Source organism: Gymnoscopelus braueri, assembly GCF_963280865.1.
Source record: "Gymnoscopelus braueri genome assembly, chromosome: 24".
NCBI lineage: Eukaryota > Metazoa > Chordata > Actinopteri > Myctophiformes > Myctophidae > Gymnoscopelus > Gymnoscopelus braueri.
The window spans coordinates 30,187,663-30,205,495 of NC_137626.1; positions in this window are offsets into that span (position 1 = coordinate 30,187,663).

A 17,833-nucleotide genomic window follows, 5' to 3' on the forward strand; every position below is an offset into this window, starting at 1 on the left:
CACGTACGCATGAGACAGACAGGCTGGATGATGGCAAAATGGAAACCAGGATACTACAATAACGTTAAAAAAAAACAAGGAGGGGGGAAACGTTTTATGGGGGAAGTTCAGCACAGAGGCACTGAAAGAAATAAGCTTGCTATAGAGAGGGAGAGAGAGAGAGAAAGCGAGAGAGGAAGAATTATGTCTTCGTTCCTCTGAGAACGGCATGAAAGAGAGAGACAGAGAGAGAGAGAGAGAGATAGATAGAGAGAAAGAGAGAGAGGAAGAATTTGTCTTCCTTCCTCAAAGAACGGCATGACAGAGAGAGACAGTAAGAGAGAGAGAGAGAGAGAGAGAGAGGAAAAAGGGAAAAGCGTGAGCTGGAACAGCAGCAGAGTACAGTTAAAAAAAAAACAGGCAGGATGAGAGAAAGAGACAGAGAGAGAGAGAGACAGGAGACAGAGAGACAGAGAGAGAGAGAGAGAGAGAGAGAGATGAACCGAGAGCCGAGCCGAGCGAGACGTTTGGTGTTGGTAAATTGTGTTGGTAGTACCATTTTCCCGTTAGACAGCAGACCCCCCCCCCCCTGTTCTTGTACATATTTTTTTCCCCTCTTTTTTATTTTTTTTGTTGTACATAGTGTTATATATTGTTTTTGGCTGTTTATTTTGTAATGATATTTGAACTGTGGTGCCACTATATATGCCTATGAATTAAATACCAAGGCCCTCATTGGAAACAAGTCCGCAAGGACTTTTATGAACGGACCTGTTAGACAAAGTATTTTAAATGTAACTGTGCTGTTTTACATTTTTTGCCTAATAAAATATTCAATCAATCAATCAATCAAATGAGGTGCATGATGGAACCTACGCTACTGTCTGCTGGGTGACGCTGCATGCTTTGTGCACTGAATTTGAATGGGGTACACCTCCCCCCCCCATCATAACCCATTAAGACCTGAGGCCGATTCTAATGTCTTCTAAAACAGTTTTCTGAAAAACGTATGTTGCTATATCAGTGGTGCTCAAACTTTTTCATGTCAAGGACACCCAAAATTATTTGGCCCCCAGAAGCAAAGATTTGAGTAAAAAAAATGTGCTTTCAAATATATATATATTCAAAGATTTTCACAAATATCTACAAGCTCACAAAGTGACGCGCTATGAGCTTGTGTATCTGCTATTTTTGAATAGCCAACCAATGTGCTACAGTATACCTGTATAGCTAAAATCTAAAATGACACAGATGCTTTCCCGGTTTTAATGGGATAAACTACGCAACCCCTGTTTCGTACCTTTTCCCAATCCCCATCCATCCTCTTCTCCTTCTGCAGTCTACGCACGCACGCACTCACGCACACACGCAGCATTCCCACACACACCTGTCAATTATTAATTCTGACCAATCAGATGTCCATAAAAAGGCGTTCAAAGCAGCTGTCCTGCCTTAAGGTTTGTAGGAGGCTAGCCACCTATAAGAGGGTCAGTCTGTGTGTGTGCGTGTGTGTGCGCGTGTACGTGTGCGGATCTGGAGCTAATCTCCCAAACCGCTGGACTGATCCAAATTTCTCATGCACTCTGCCAGTGGGCTAACTTAGACTCTTAGGGAAGGCACATTTATTTGTTTAGCAAATTGCAAAAACAAGGCAATTAAATGTGCTTTACATTAAGCATAGGAAACTAATTAGTATGGACATTTGAAGTCAGGCATGAAGGCACAAAAAAAAAAGTTAAACACCTGTCTCCTTAATAGGAAACACCTATTCGGGACACAGAGCGAAAGCAGACAAAAAAACAACCACCTTAAACCCTATACTTCATTCATCGAGTCCTCAAGGGGTCTATACAAGGCCCCCAAAATGTTGTCCCTCCACCAAATATCTAAGCCGAACATATCTTCTGCAAATGTTTGCCCCAGAATGTGGATGCTATAGGGTTCAAATGGTTGTGTCAGTGGAGTCATACGTCATACTTATGTCATAGATCAGTGGTTCCCAAACTTGCATTCCCAACATGCATCATTCCCGATTTACATTGTTCCAGAGTGGTCTAGTATACCAAAATGATGTATAATTTACTCAAACTAGTCAAATTCTCAGTATTAATGTATCCATTTTTAAATGTAAGAACGTACAAAACGATTGAAAGTACATGATTCGGGCCTGGACCGCTGGTGTAGCGGTCCAGGCACCTAGTCTCCAAAGTAGCCTGACCACACGTCGCGGGTTCGAGTCCCGAACTCGATGGCCTTTGCTGCATGTCACTCCCCATCACTCTCCCCATTTCCTGTCAGACTATACTATCCTATCAATGAAGGCACAAAAGCCAAAAAAGAAAGAAAAAGAAAGTACATGATTCGTAGAACAGCCGGTGAGCAGTACGTGTGAGTTTTTCTCTGTGGTGACGGTGTTGTTTTTCTCTGCGTTGCCAGTCACAGGGATGGGCCGTGTGACAGGACAGTCAATACAAGTCAGCAGTGATTATGCAAGTTGCTTATGCCTAATGAGTGCTGCCCTATGGAGACAAAGAGCAGGCATTAGCCAGAAGTGAAACTGTAACAAACAAACTTACAGTAAGTGTCTCTCGTCTCTCTTCCAAGCGTATTGTCGGAACAGAGGTGGAAGATTTTGTTTTATCTTAAGGGACATCATGAAAACCCAGGCCAATTTTAAGCCCCTATAAATAGTTGTATGACAAATCAAGAAAGAGAATGTGACGTCACACGGTATCGTTGTAATAGTGGCGGACCTCACAAGATGGCGCCACCTGTCCATTGAACTCGATGGACGGGGCACCATCTCGAAAGGTCGTCTCCTTCTCTATAGAAGGAAATAGAAGGTCTACATGTCGTTATTTTGAAAAAATTCCCAAAATAGGAAAGTGGTTAAAAACTACAGAAGGATAAAAACATGGCAGGTTGACCTTATAGTACACTGACCTTATAGTACACTGTGAAGCAAGCAACACAACTGCAGCTAATAAAATTAACGACGGCTGTGTTAGATTTAGGTGTGCCCAGAGCCATAGGCGTGCCAATGTGCATGCATAGACGGTACTCGACAGTATTGTCAAAGCTTGCACATCGGCACAACTAAATCCAATACACCCATCATTAATTTTATTAGCTGCATTGCAAAATCAATCTAGGGTTTCATGCCGCTTCAAAGTATGGAGGTTTCTTCAGGTGACTCTCCACCAAACAGACTACTTCCGACTACTTCAGTCTACAACAGACTACAACAGACTCTGTTGGCAAAAGTGTTGCCAGTGTTGCCAGGTCTGCTTATTATAAGCGACTTTGGGCATTTTTTCCTGTGAAGTTGCTTGTAAATATTCATAGTTTGGGGTTGCTTTTGTTTGGGCTAGCTGAAGTGTAGTTATTTGGGCTTGCTTTCAAGATTATTTTTTTAAATAGCTGATGTAAAAGGGCTCAAGTGGTGAAACTGGTAGCTTCTTTTGGGCTTGTTTTCATAGAAAAACAGCTTTGCTTTAAGTCGATCGATTGGTAGGCCTATAGGAATTGAGAGTTGAGATTTAGAATATGGTATCTACAGTAGTTCAAATGTGCGACAGGCAATGTTTCCGGATTCTTTACCCCCGCTCTCAATTTTTTTTTTATCCCGCGATTTTTGTAACCCATTTTTTTCACCCGGTGCCAATTTCCTAAGTGATCCTGGGCGCTACACCTGCCCTACACCAGCGCTACACCAGTCCCCTTCAGCCTAGGGAGGCCAGGGCCGAGCTCATGCTTCCTTCAATGCATGAGAGCCAACTGACCTTCTTGTCACCTGACAGGGGGGAGTTTCCCTGGTAGGACGTAGCGCGTGGAAGGAACACGTTATTCCAACCAGTTCCCTTCCCCTCCATCAATTCAATTTTAAATTCAATTCTCTCTCCCCCCTCTTCACTACCCCACGGCTATCGATGGCTCTACCGGTCGGGACACGACCGAACGTGCTTGGTCGTTGATCGACGGTATTCTAGAAGTCCCGACCCGACGGCACGCCTCTGTCTGCAACTGGTTGTCGGCAGATTGTCGGCAGGAGACGCTTTCCAATGCCTTCCGCGGCCGATATCGGCCCGGTGGAGAGTTGGCTTTTGTGAACGACACGCTTTTGTTAACATCCACATTTTCTCCCCAGAAGACATTCATGTAGGACGTTTCTCAATAACTGCACTCGTCTGTGTACTTTGTAGAAAGCGTTGTAAATCAATCAGATGTCATTAAGACGTCAGTCAATTTGGCACCACACAGATATAGATACATGTATACAAACTTTCAATACAATGTCACAAATACTATGTGGGATAAGTGTCTTCATTATTAACATAATTAGTCATCACCTCCAACAACTTGCGTGCTAATGAACATGTGAAACATCATATTTTGTGGCCCATGTACTGACTTCAAAGCAAGTTATCTTTTAGCCAAATTAGCCAAAAAACTTCATATGCTCAGATGGAAACATCCCAGCATTCATTTCAGCATTGATACTTGAACCCTAGCATCCCTATTTTGGGGGCAAAATTTGCCAAAAATAGCAGATATACAAGCATTGTGAGCTTGTAGATTGACTAGTTTTACCAAGTTCAGAGCCAACCCAGGTCCGTTTTCGCCAAGTATTGAATGTTTGACGCATTTTGGTATTGTTTATCCATCACGCTCACGGTGTGTCATGACCTTAAGGGTGAGGTTATTGCCTTGACAAGCCTGGTACCTTTGTTTTACTCCAAAAGTATTGAATTATATCCATTGTGAAACCTATTCCAGTGCTCATTTGTCTTGTCACTGTATGATTAAAACTTTGCTAGTCAGCAAAACTAATCAACAGGTTCTGGCCACAACAAGAAAAAAAACAATTTAATATGCATTCAAGTGCAGTATGGTCCCATATTACACGTATCTTTATAAAATAGATGTATGTGTAATTTTAGTTGGAATAGTTAAAAGAGAAGAGAGGATAGACTTGTACTTTGCTTTGTGATCAGTAAGTCATAACCCCCAAAATTACCAAGGTTTTGCAAAGAATAAAGAGGCTTTAAAGGTGGTGTGTTATTTGGTTGAATTATTTTTGTTTGTTTGTTAAAAAGCTCTATATTCTGATAATAATCGCTGCTATATAGTGTTTGTTCAATAACAGGGGTCTCCACAGAAAATAAAATTTCAGGTGGGACACCAATTTAATCCTAACATGAAAGAGAACCCATTTATCAGCTTACATTTTATAGTGTTCCAGTAAAAAAAAATTGCTCTTTTTTAATTATTCTTTTCCTCATCACTTCTATTTTCACTTGATTATCCAGTATTCTGTATGAGTTCTCTTTCCTGATTGGAGGACATTTGTATCCAGACCTGAAAATGTATTTTCTGTTCACTAAAGAACTGGAGAGACAGTAATCATTGCTATAAAGTGTTCACTGTTCACTAACAGGTGTGTCTCCCTATCGGAATATAGTATATAGAGCTATTGGCACAATTATATCTCTTGCAGCACCTTTAATAAATGCATGCTTAGTGCCCACACGTTTCAACTCACAGAAGACTGTACAAGCAAGGTACAAGTCTAAGCTCCCCCTCTTTTGTTGATCTTATGATGTATCGTTAGATTCAAAGAGCACCAGTTTTTTGATAGCTGCATCAGTGATGTAGCACTTCTCAGCCTGTGTGTGTGTGTGTGTGTGTGTGTGTGTGTGTGTGTGTGTGTGTGTGTGTGTGTGTGTGTGTGTGTGTGTGTGTGTGTGTGTGTGTGTGTGTGTGTGTGTGTGTGTGTGTGTGTGTGTGTGTGTGTGTGTGTGTGTGTGTGTGTGTGTGTGTGTGTGCGTGTACAGTTTGTACGTACAGTATGTACATACAGTACAGTATGGGCCCTGAAAAGTAGACCAATCAGAACTCGCACTGCTACAGTATGTGCATGACATCATAAAACAGAACCACAATGCTGCAGAAACAGTCTGGCTGCACAACCAGGAAATGCCTGGTGAAGTGAAAGTCAAACTGAAAGTCACGTCGAGGGTGAAAGTTGGATCACAGTTGATATTAGGGGTGTAAAGATAAACTCAAGATTAATCGAAAAACTGTTTTAACCATAGGGATGCGACTATATCGATATGCTGACCACTGGATTGATGTAATCGTACCATGTGGCCTGGTTCTAAAATGATTCATTAGTTGATTGAAGCTTTGCTGATATTTCTACTTCAGTGTAAGCTAAGCTGCTGTGGAAGACTCTCTGATCTAATGTTCACGCAGGTTGGGAACGATGTGTCAGGAACGATGCAAGTTGCGAATGCATTTATGCTCAACACGGTTATGCAATACCCATTGTACCTGTTGTCAGCGTACTCGCTGTATCAGTTGTTAGAGTACCCAGTGCGGTCGGTACCCATTACCTTATGACAGTACTAATAATGATAGATACTATATAGTCAATGGGTTATTTATAAACGGGCTCGGTAAAATAACTTGTATCAGTGCAGTATGATAAAGTGGGTTGGCCATCTCTCGCAGTTCGTAGAGAGCAACATTGTATTTTATTTATTTATAAGGCCTTGTGTGGTACGCTTCCTTTGTACCTATCCTCGCTTTTAGAACCAAAGTTACTGGATATTCAACACGTTCACAAACACATTAGATATACCAGTCCATGTAAGAATAGTGAACAAGGAAAGACTGCTTTCATTTATTATGCTCCACACAAATGGAACAAACTTCAGGACTCTCTGAAACTAGTGCGATTGGTCTCGATAGAAACATTTAGGGTGCTTCTTGAGGACACACTATAGTGACTGCACCTGTTTCATGTAACACTATTTATTTCCATCTGTGACGTTGTAATGTAATTCAAATGTTTGTTATTGTTTTTCATTATGTATGTGTTTTATATGCTGTTATCAGGGCGTCCTTGAAAAAGAGAGCTTGCTCTCAAAGGGCTTCCCTGAATAACACATCCCTTAATCACACATCTATTCGGTACGTCCTCCACAAACCCGCGGGCAGACAGATACAGACATACTTGATTTTTTGGGGGTTCTTGGGGGTTAAGTTCTGGCTCAAGGACACTTGAAACTAACCCGGGGAACCAGGGATCGAACCGGCAAAAAGTCCTACCTCCTGAGCCACTGCCACCCAAAGTAACATGACAAAATACATACCAGTAATACACTGAGACCTGTCCACTATACAGACGTTTTCTCGAAATGTGTCAAAATTCATCAAAGCATAATTTAAAGCAGATCTACAAGCTCACAATGTGTTGTGAGCTCACAGATCGGCTATTTTCGCTATTTCTTGTACAGATATCTTGCAACCTTTTTGACAAGAAGTGCCATGTTTTAATTTTCTTGATAGTCAGTGTGCCATATCAACATTAAGTTTAATTATGACACCACATCAAAATGTTATATTTCCAACTGATTTTGATTGTCCATAGGCTATACATCTTCTTTATAAATATTTTCTTTCACATCAGGATGTATTGATCATTAGACTCAGAGCAATAACCCACCTATCTCCCAGACTCTCCCCAGAGTTATCAGTTTGATTGAATGTAGAATTATGTGCAGGATGTAATTTCTATATGTGAGTGGACTTAATTTAACTGACTAACTTTTTTTGAATATTTAATTTTAAATGAAAAAAAAAACTCTCACACAAAGGAGACTATTTGTGTCTCCTACCGGAACCGCTGCCGGTCATCAAATTATTGGCTTAGGAATGCGACAAAAAAACGAAACAAAAACATGAATTCAAGTCTCCATGGGGTGACTAATCGATAGATTTTTACAAATCGAACCCTGCAACTGAGCATTATGTCACTGTAGCATTATCAGGTCTAACCTGTTTAATGCACCTCTATGTCTGTGCAAATGACTTCGGGAGCTATTATTGTCTCTGCAACTAGGTCTCACACCTGCTGTCAATGGAGGAAGTCCAGGATTGGCCTCTCTTGATGAAATCATGGAAAAAAACTCTTGTCCCTCTTACACTCACAAGTCAGTTTCTAAACTCTTCGACCCACCTAGAGACTGACGATAATATCGAGATTCAAGGATTGTATTGTTACATCTTATGTACAAGTAAGTACATAATAGTACAATTATTTGGTTTTGGCTCCTCAACTGAACTGAAAAGCAACAGTAAAACAACACAAAAAGTAATACAAATAGTAACAACAGTAACCAACTGCAAAGAATAACAAAGAATAGCAGAAGTAATAAGGAGGGAATAAAGCAGTAGGTACATTGGTCATACATTGGTCACAGTACGTTTGAGGATCTTGAAGGTGCTGTGTGAATGGTTCCTACCTCTGTAGGATGTTATCCATATGTGTGCAAACTGTGCAGTTTTGCATATCTATTCACATCTATCTCTGTGTATATATCTGTGTTTGTGTGTGCAGTCTTGATATTCAAAGTGACATTTAAAGTGTTTAAAACACATACTGTAGGCTTCCTCTGAACACAGACAGGGAGTCGAGGGAGTTAACGTTTCTGGAGCATATCAAGTTTTGTTTGGTTGTTTGGTCGTTCATCTGCCTGATTGTTTGGGGAAAGTAGATATTTAGCAGCCTACTGACAGTGGCTTTGTGGCCACTTTACCATGTGGCATCATCTGAAACGGTACGTGGTTGGGATGGCTATGGCATTTGATAAGCCTGTGGGCTTTGCTGACACAACATCCATCGTATATTTCTAGGATGGAGGGAAGCTCACATCATCCACGGAACCAATCCAAAGTCTTCATATTGGGACGGTGACATGATTGGTTTCCAAAACCGTGCATAGCTTTGTTAGTGGCCGTTCTCGTGGTTGTTCTAGCAACTTGAACAGACGATTGGGAGGTGGAGATCTCCAATAGTCTGGGCCTCACCGTTACGAGACTATAGCTCTTTTCGACTGCAAAATTAGTTCTTGAAGAACTAAGCGAACCTTGCCATGAAACCTTTTTCACAGGTTCTAGATTTGTTTCCACACGCTAAGGCTGGCTTTCAGAAAAGGGATCTCACAACCTAACCCTGAGTTCTGGGAACCCAGTTCTGGGAAACCAGTATTCAGAACTCTCAAAATGTTTCTAATATAGCAAAAATAGCAAATCTACACACTCACAACGCGTTGTGACACATTGTGAGCTTGTAGATCAGAGTCATCTTGTAAATCTACAGGTTTTTTTTATGACATACTTTGCCCTTCAGGGGTGGTTCTGGTTAAAATATCAACAAAAAACATCACAGAACATCACGGGTTCTGGGCAGTTTCAGGAAGGTTCTTGGTTACCCATTGTAGTCGAAAAGAGACTACAATGCTCTTTTGCTCGCGGAAGAAAGTTGGTTTCAAATCGATGCTTTCAAAACAATTCATTGACCAAAATGATAGGACTGGCGAAAACTTCCAAAATGTGAACCCTCTTTTATTATTATTTTGGAATGGACTCTCCCTGCAGTGATGAAAACGCGCTGTGAAAGCCTCATTATCTACGAGGTGCTTCGAGCCACACCTGGCTAAGCGCGGTAGCCTTCACGGTTTACACTGCGGCCGGGGCGGCCACACAACAACAACGCCACATGTTTTTGTGGACGAACGCTTTCGCGATTTCCAAGCGAGGCCCTGGTCCACAAAATGATTGGGGAAACCACTGCATTATAGGGACCCAATGGGGACCATTTTTACTCTCTGAGTTAAAATGAACACTGTGGGATTTTACTGTGGAGGCTAAGCTACAGTACTATCTCTGGCGTGATACGACACCGTGCGCACTCACTTCATGTGCCGTGCTTGCTTGCTTTGATGTGTTGTGATTGCGTTGGTGTTGGAGGTGGTGTGGAAGGGAGGGTGGGGGTGGGGGTGGGGGGGGCTGTTGGTGGTGGGCTGGTGGGATGCGGGTTGGGGGGGGGGGGGGGGGTGTAGCAGAGAAAAGCGTTCCGCAGTGAAAATGTGCTCCCACTGAAGCGTAGAGACACTGCAGCAGAGTGATCGAGCCTGTGCACCACCTGCAGTCGTGTGTGTGTGTGTGTGTGTGTGTGTGTGTGTGTGTGTGTGTGTGTGTGTGTGTGTGTGTGTGTGTGTGTGTGTGTGTGTGTGTGTGTGTGTGTGTGAAAGACGAGGGGGGGGGGGGCAAGGGAGATAATCACACAAGACACAATGATTCAACACCCCTCTCCTTTCCTCCCCTCCTTTCCCTCATCCTCTGTTCTTTTTTTTCTTTTTTTCTCCAGCTGGCTCTCTCTCTTTCTTTCTCTCTCTCTGGCGACCCAGTTCTCCACACCATACCATACAACTACAGTCACCTCGCACTGTGCCTGCCTTGTATTAGCTCTGCACTGTGACAGCCGTGTGTGTGTGCGCGTGTGTGTGTGTGTGTGTGTGTGTGTGTGTGTGTGTGTGTGTGTGTGTGTGTGTGTGTGTGTGTGTGTGTGTGTGTGTGTGTGTGTGTGTGTGTGTGTGTGTGTGTGTGTGTGTGTGTGTGTGTGTGTGTGTGTGTGTGTGTGTGTGTGTGTGTGCTTGCATGTTTGTTTGTGTTTGTGTGCATACATACATGTGTCCAGTCCAACATTAGACTCTGCTCAGCATTCATTAACATTCTCTCTGTCTCTCTTTCTGTCTCTCTTTCTGTCTCTCTCTGTCTCTCTCTGTGTCCCTCTTTCTGTCTCTCTCTCTGTGTCCCTCTTTCTGTCTCTCTCTCTGTCTGTCTTTCATTTTGTCTCTCTGTCTCTTCCTCTCCTTCTCTCCCTCTCTCTCCCGTTGACTCGTCCCTTCCTTTATATTGTCCTCTGTAGCTGTTGCCATTGCCTCTCATCCACCTTACACTCATCTATTCTCTCTCATAGACTCTCTTGTCTCTCTGTCTCTGTCTCTCTCTCTCTCTCTCTGTTTCTATCTCTCCGTCTCTCTCTCTCTGATTTCCCTGCGCTGTGCGTAGCATCGTAATCGCACAACATACAACATTTCTCTTTGCTGGTTGGCTTTCCCACATCTTCTCTTTTTCCTGTTTTCGTTTTTCTCTTTTTTTTTTTAGGTCCTGCAGCGTGAACAGAAATCACACACATCAACATTGCATACCAGCAACATGTCCACTGCACCCAATCCAACTCTCTCTCTCTCTCTCTCTCTCTCTCTCTCTCTCTCTAGCTCGCTTTCTCGTCCAACCATTATGTTCCCAGTCACCCCCCCACCCCCCACACTTTCTCTCTCTCTCTCTCTTCTCTCCCCTCCTCCCGCGCTGGCTGAGTAAGAGCCGCAGCATCGGTGTATGTGTGTGTGAGTGAGAGAGAGAGAGTGAGAGAGAGAGAGAGAGAGAGAGAGAGAGACGTGTGTGTGTGTACATGTGTGTGTGTGTGTGTGTACATGTGTGTGTGTAAGCGGAGTGTGTTGAGCACTCAGCACCGGGAATCCTGAGCCAGAGGGGGATCTGCGTGCTGAAGAGGAGTAGTGGAGGGGTCTCTTCTCTTCCTTCTGTGGGCTGCATGTGCCGGTGCATGGTGGATGTGTGGATGTGTGGGTGGGTGTGTGTGTGCGCGTAAAGAACAGCGTTTTGTGGGGCGAACGCGCGTGTGTGTATACGTGCGCGTGCGTGCGTGTCTGTGTTAACGGTGTCGTCGTAAAAAAAAAGCCAGCGGGCTCCTCTTCGCACTACGCAGCCGACGCCACTCACCACAGTTTGACGACTGACTCATCTACAGACGGCTGTGGAGAGAGAGAGAGAGAGGGAGAGAGGGAGAGAGAGAGAGAGAGAGAGAGAGAGAGAGAGAGAGGGACAGACAGACAGGGAGAGAGAGACAGGGGGAGAGAGAGAGAGACGGGACAACAGACAGACGGACGGACGGGCGGTCAGTCTCCAGGCTGGGGGTCTCTCTTTGACAATCCCGGGGTCTCTCCTCCGTTTTCGTGCGTGGGACAACACCGACCGGACCCCCCTCCACCCCCTCCCCCTCATGAATTTGGGAATTGCAGACGCACTTTCAGACAGGTGGTGAAGAAGGAGAAGAAGAGAGAGAAAGGAGAAGAAATTGTGGGGGATAAATTGAAAAACAAAATCCATAAAGACCAGGGGGAGAGAGGGGGGTGGGCTTCATCTTTCCCCACTCGCGAGGATTCGAAACGCGTTTCCGCCTGACGGACTATAGCAGGAACCAAGGGGTTCTCCTGTTCACTGGAAGGTAGTGGTACTACTGGTTGGTGGTTGGTGCTGGTGGGTGGGGGTCCTCCTTTTTGCTGCTTTCACAGCATCTTCCAGAGGGTGGGGGGGCTGGTGGCAGGGACCTATCCTGGAGGACCTGAAGGGTGGGACGGAGGGGTGATAACACCAAGAGGTGGCAGACGGGACGCTTTCTGGAACGGGACCGGACCAGGACTGACTGGGGAGGCTTGAAGCATGGCTCGTCTAAACTGGTGCCTGGCCGCTGTCATCAGCTGGGGCAAGTACCTCTTCGCCTGCTTCTTCCCTGGGAGAAGCAAGCGGAAGGTAAGCATCCACAGTGGGGGGGTGGGTCGGGGATCAAAGGGGTGATGAGGGGTGTTTGTTTGTGTGTGTTTGTGTGTGTGTGTGTGTGTGTGGGACCAGATTTAGGACTGCTACGGAAATATGGGACCGAAATTACAGGGAATGCAATTGGGGGGATGCGGGGGTCAGCGGCTCAGCGCATGCTACTATGTCTTTCATGTGTCACTTGTCCCTCCCGTGTGGGTGAGGGTCTTCTGTGTACGCCATGCATGCGGTGCGGGATTACCAAACAGTCGGGATTGCAGTGAACTCTTGTGTTGCGTAGGAACGTGAAACGGTTGGGATTGGCCCTTAAATGTTTGTTAATACCGGGTCAATTATCGAGTGCTGTAACAGGAGCCTGCGTTAAGCTAATGACGTAGTGGCGAAAATGAGGTTTCGCTATGGTCCACTCCATGGCGTTGCTGGCAGAAGGTGGCGTTCGCGTTTAGTGGACCGTGCGAGCGCGGGGACCCGTTTCGGGGCCCCTCCAATTTGCTGATTCAAGGTCAGTGTTACATCTCCAAACGGTCCAGATACTTGCCCCAGATAAGAAACGAGGGAGCCAATATGGGGAGCAGGTCCCAGTGGGCCGGTGGCTTCAGTGTGAAACACCTGGACCCGGATGGTTCCCACATACCTTAACTTCACATACCTGGTACATAGGGTCACCTTGCGTTCACAGCTGCAGAACTGTAATGCACCACCATTTGGGCTTTTTGCGTATGCCCAGCGAATTAGCCCCCGCCGTCCCGTCCCCCCCTCCCCCTGCGCCCCCACCCCTCCACTACCCCTATCCTACAGTCGCCACTCAATTTTCCCATTCCTCTAATACCATCTTTTTTTTAAATTTTTTTCTTTTCTCCAGGCTGTATTCGTTCATTGTGTTTTGGGGTACGGATGGGGGTTTTCGGGGGGTGTTGGGGGAGGTTGAGAGTCTTTCATCCCTGCGCCATATTTCGGCGGTTGTATGTATGACGCATGTGAATGTTGCAACAAAAGGCCGCAGGGATTTATCTCGGAACGATTTCCGAGTTTCAATGCACGCTGGGTTTCTTTGTCTGGTCTCCCCTGAGCCAATGTTATTAGCTTGAATTGGACTGCAATCTTTCGTAATGTATTCTCTCTCTCTCCCTGTCTGTCTTTCTGTCTGTCTCTCGGTGTGTCTCTCTCTCTCTCTCTCTTTCTCGCTCCCATTCTTTCCCTCCTCTTTTCTCTGTTATAGCAGATAATCAATCATGTGTAACAACTCCAGTATGTCTAAACACCACTATCTCCTCTTGCACACACACACACACACACACAAGCGCGCGCACACGCACACACATGCAGGACATCAGATACAGTGCTCGAGGTGATCTTGTGATGAATGGTGATAGGTGGGATAATTTTTGGTAGTGATTTTTTTTTTTGGGTCCCTCCAGCCATTTTTCCCCTCTTACATCACCAACAGAACACACAACTGCAGCAGAACACTTGGTTGTCTCAAGGCAACAAATTATCAGTCCGGTGTTTCGCCCTGCGATTTCCCCATTCTGTTGTTTTAACCAACAGTAGCCCTCCCGTCGCATTTTGTTCAAAGACGTCCCAAAAGCAAAAACCCCCAAAAATTATCCAGGAATTTTGAAATCTCAGAAAATGGCAGATCTATAATCTCACAATGCGTCGCATTGCGACGCGTTGAGAGCTTGTAGATCTGCTGTTTTCACTATTTGTCCTACGATGAAGTATAAAGTACGATGAAGCAGTTAATACCGTAGCATCCCTGGGTCACGCATCGGCGACTTTTCTATATGCTTGTATTGTTTTTAAACGACCCGTCATTATCACTCCTCTATACCATCTGCATTTTTTCTCTCTCTCCCTGTCTTTTTTTGGCCGTAATTTCGCATCGAAGCAATTCTGGCCGCCGGCCTCTTTTCGTCGGCCAAAAGCTTTTGTAAACTTAACGGCTTCGGCCGTAAATGTGCGTTAATAAGAGTGACGGGCCGGTGTTGCTGGCGTGCACCAGAGCCATTTGGATAGCAGCATTAGCAAAGCCTGGCAACGATGGGATTTGGCTCTCTGGTTGAATCTTTAGCCACAGCGCTGCTGCAGCTCTCTACAAGCCCATATCTCTGTCTCTCACACACACACACACACACACACACACACACACACACACACACACACACACACACACACACATACACACACATACACACACATACACACACACTCGCACACGCGCACACACACACACAGGCGCGCGCACGCCCTCACACAGAAACCCTGGTTGCCGCAGCTCCTTATCTCTATGTCCTTATTCAATTCCACCAACACCCCCTCTCCCCCCCCCACCACCACCAACACCCCAGTACGCTCCTGTGTGTGTGTGTGTGTGTGTGTGTGTGTGTGTGTGTGTGTGTGTGTGTGTGTGTGTGTGTGTGTGTGTGTGTGTGTGTGTGTGTGTGTGTGTGTGTGTGTGTGTGTGTGTGTGTGTGTGTGTGTGTGTGTGTGTGTGTGTGTGTGTTGCTCTCACACACACACATACACACACACACTTCATGTTACTGTTTTGCAGCATGCATATCATTGTTCTCTTAACCTCTTAAACCATACTGTATAGTAGTTCATTTTACGAAATAGCCGACCTATGAGCTCACAATGCGTCACGATGCAATGCGTTTACAGCTTGTAGATCTGCTGTTTTCGCAATTAAAGGGGGTAGTGCAAAACGTTTTTGAGAAATTGAAAGATTTTGAAAATAATAACATTCCCAAAATAGGGACGCCAGGGTTAATGTGGTTAAGCGGTCTTAATTCCTGGACCACTGTTAATGTGGTTAAGCGGTCTTAATTCCTGGACCACTGTTTGAAGCTAAGATGTGACATTCATTGTCTCCCATTTGTTTTAAATGGCAGATTAAGCCTTCTGGCACATTGTGGCTTATGTGTTGTACAGACAAGAGCATTTTTTTCCTCTTTCGTTTTTAGATGGAGGACAATATTCCTCCACCGACCTTAGCCTCGTCGTCCCTCGCTTTTAAGCCAGTTTGCAGTCGTGAAGATTTCCTTGTGGCCATTAGTTGCATCGAGACCATTAGTTTGGTTCTCAAACTCTTTTCATGTCAAGGACACCAAAAGTGATTCATATTAGCCAGTGGACCACCATTTGAAAAGACCCCCATTACAGGTTTTTACGGCGTGATTCCTTAGGCACGGGTGCCAACTTTGGCACAGGGGAGGGTGATCACTGGCACACTGACATAAGTGTGAGAGAGAGTTTTTTTCTTTTAAAATGAGTTCCCGCTCCCCTCACATCTATACACAAATTACATCCTGCACATAATTCTGCATTCATTCAAACTCTGTTTGAGTCTGGGAGATACTGTAGGTGGGTTATTGCTATTGAGTCTAATGATCATTACATCCTGATGTGAAAGAAAATATTTCTAAATATCAAAAATAAAGGTTGTTATGTGTAGCCTATGGACAATCAAAATCAGTTGGAAATACTTTTTTTACTTCATGTCAAAAAGGTTGCCGACCCCTGCTATAGCAGTTGTTCTGAACCGTTTTAATTTAAGTGAGTTGGGACCCACGTGTGGGTCGTGGACCAGTTTTTATGGATTGCGAGTAAATATACCCTTTTTTTTATTTCCTACATAAAAAGTTGAAATAAAAGTCACAACTTTTCATCAATTAAAAACTATTCCAACATAAATAAAATAAAAACAATCAAATCATTTCCATAAATACATTAAAAAAATATATATGTTTAAGAAGTAGCGACAATAGCAGATCCACAAGCTCGCAACGCGGCACGAAGCGATGTGTTGTGAGCTTGTAGATCTGCTATTTTCAGTAGTTTGGGCAAACGTCTAATTTGTCTTTTGGGTCTTGAGATAAAACGTTTGGGAACCACTGCATTAGGCTATAGATCCCCATTTGATACTATTTTCATCTCTGGGACTCAAATCGAGTTACAGACCCATAAGGATCCATTTAGTCCCTATCAATCATTTGGCTGGGAACCCCCCATGGAACCCCCCCCAAGGACCCCTGGGTGTCCCTGGAAACCCACTTTGGGAACCACTGCATTAGTTGCATGGAGACACTCATCCACTGGACCACATGTATGCCCTCGACACTGCAAAATCCTCAGTGTTCATTTAACCACTTGAACCCCTAGCGCCCATATTCTGTGGGGCGAACATTCTGTGAAAATAGCAGATCTGCAAGGGTTTTCGGCTATTTTCAGCAAAGAGATTTGATGTAGAGGGAAAGAAGGAGGGCCCTGTCTAGTTCAACCCCTCCATTCAACGAAGAATACAGGGTTACGGTACTTAAAACAACTTAAAAAAACAAACTTAAAATAACACTTTGGGGCGGTAGGTTTGGGGTGTGTAGTTAGTTACCTTGCCGTGATGTAACTCCAAATACTGGTGAGTCACTATTTTAGCACATAAACGAATGCAAGTAATGTGCATTCTGCCAATAATGTGTGACATTACAAAGCCGACACAGCATTATTTTCTAAATAAAAATGTCAACCTTCTTTAATGTTGAAGATCTGGATCTGCGGATCCAGATCAGATGATCTTCCTAGTTCAAATAGTAAAACTAACAGGAATTTGTGACATTTTTACTTCAAAAAGAAAAGAAAATGAATAAATGTTTTGAGTTGAACATTGACAGAATCAGCTTTGTTTGCGTTCGTTCGTGTGCCAAAAGAGTGACTTTGAGACCTATTTCACTGTGCAATTTTAGTCAATGAGGAGATAATTATTTTGGGAATATCAATTTCTATCTCGCCAGTATTTGGAGATACATGCGGCAAGGTAACCCACACAACTCAAACAACTAAAATCACTCGTTCTCAACATCGGGTCCGGGGCCCACCAGGGGTCCAAATGGACGCTTACAGGTCTGTAACTCTGAGAGTGTACAAATGGAACCGAATGGACCCGTAAACGGGTCATTCGGTTCCATTTGTACACTCTCAGAGTTAAATAAACCACTGAGGCTTTCACAGCGTACATTGGAGTCCCAGAGATTTAAAAAATAAATAAAACTAAAACATTTTATCAAATGGGGGGTCCATGGCCTAATAACGATAATAATAATAAATAATAATAATAAAATAATGATAATATAAAATAAAATATAAAATATAAAATATAAAATAATAATAAAAACTATAATAATAACTGGGCCTTAATAAAAACCGGGGGTCCTTGAAATTTGCTTGCTTTGAGAATCACTTGCTTTAAATGAACACTCCAGGTTTTCGCAGTGCACTGGCCTGTAGGATGGAGTCCCGCGGGGGGTCGTCAGCCTGCATGCCTCCCCCGCATGTTCTCTCCCTCCCCGCTTCCCTGCCGTCTTCCTCT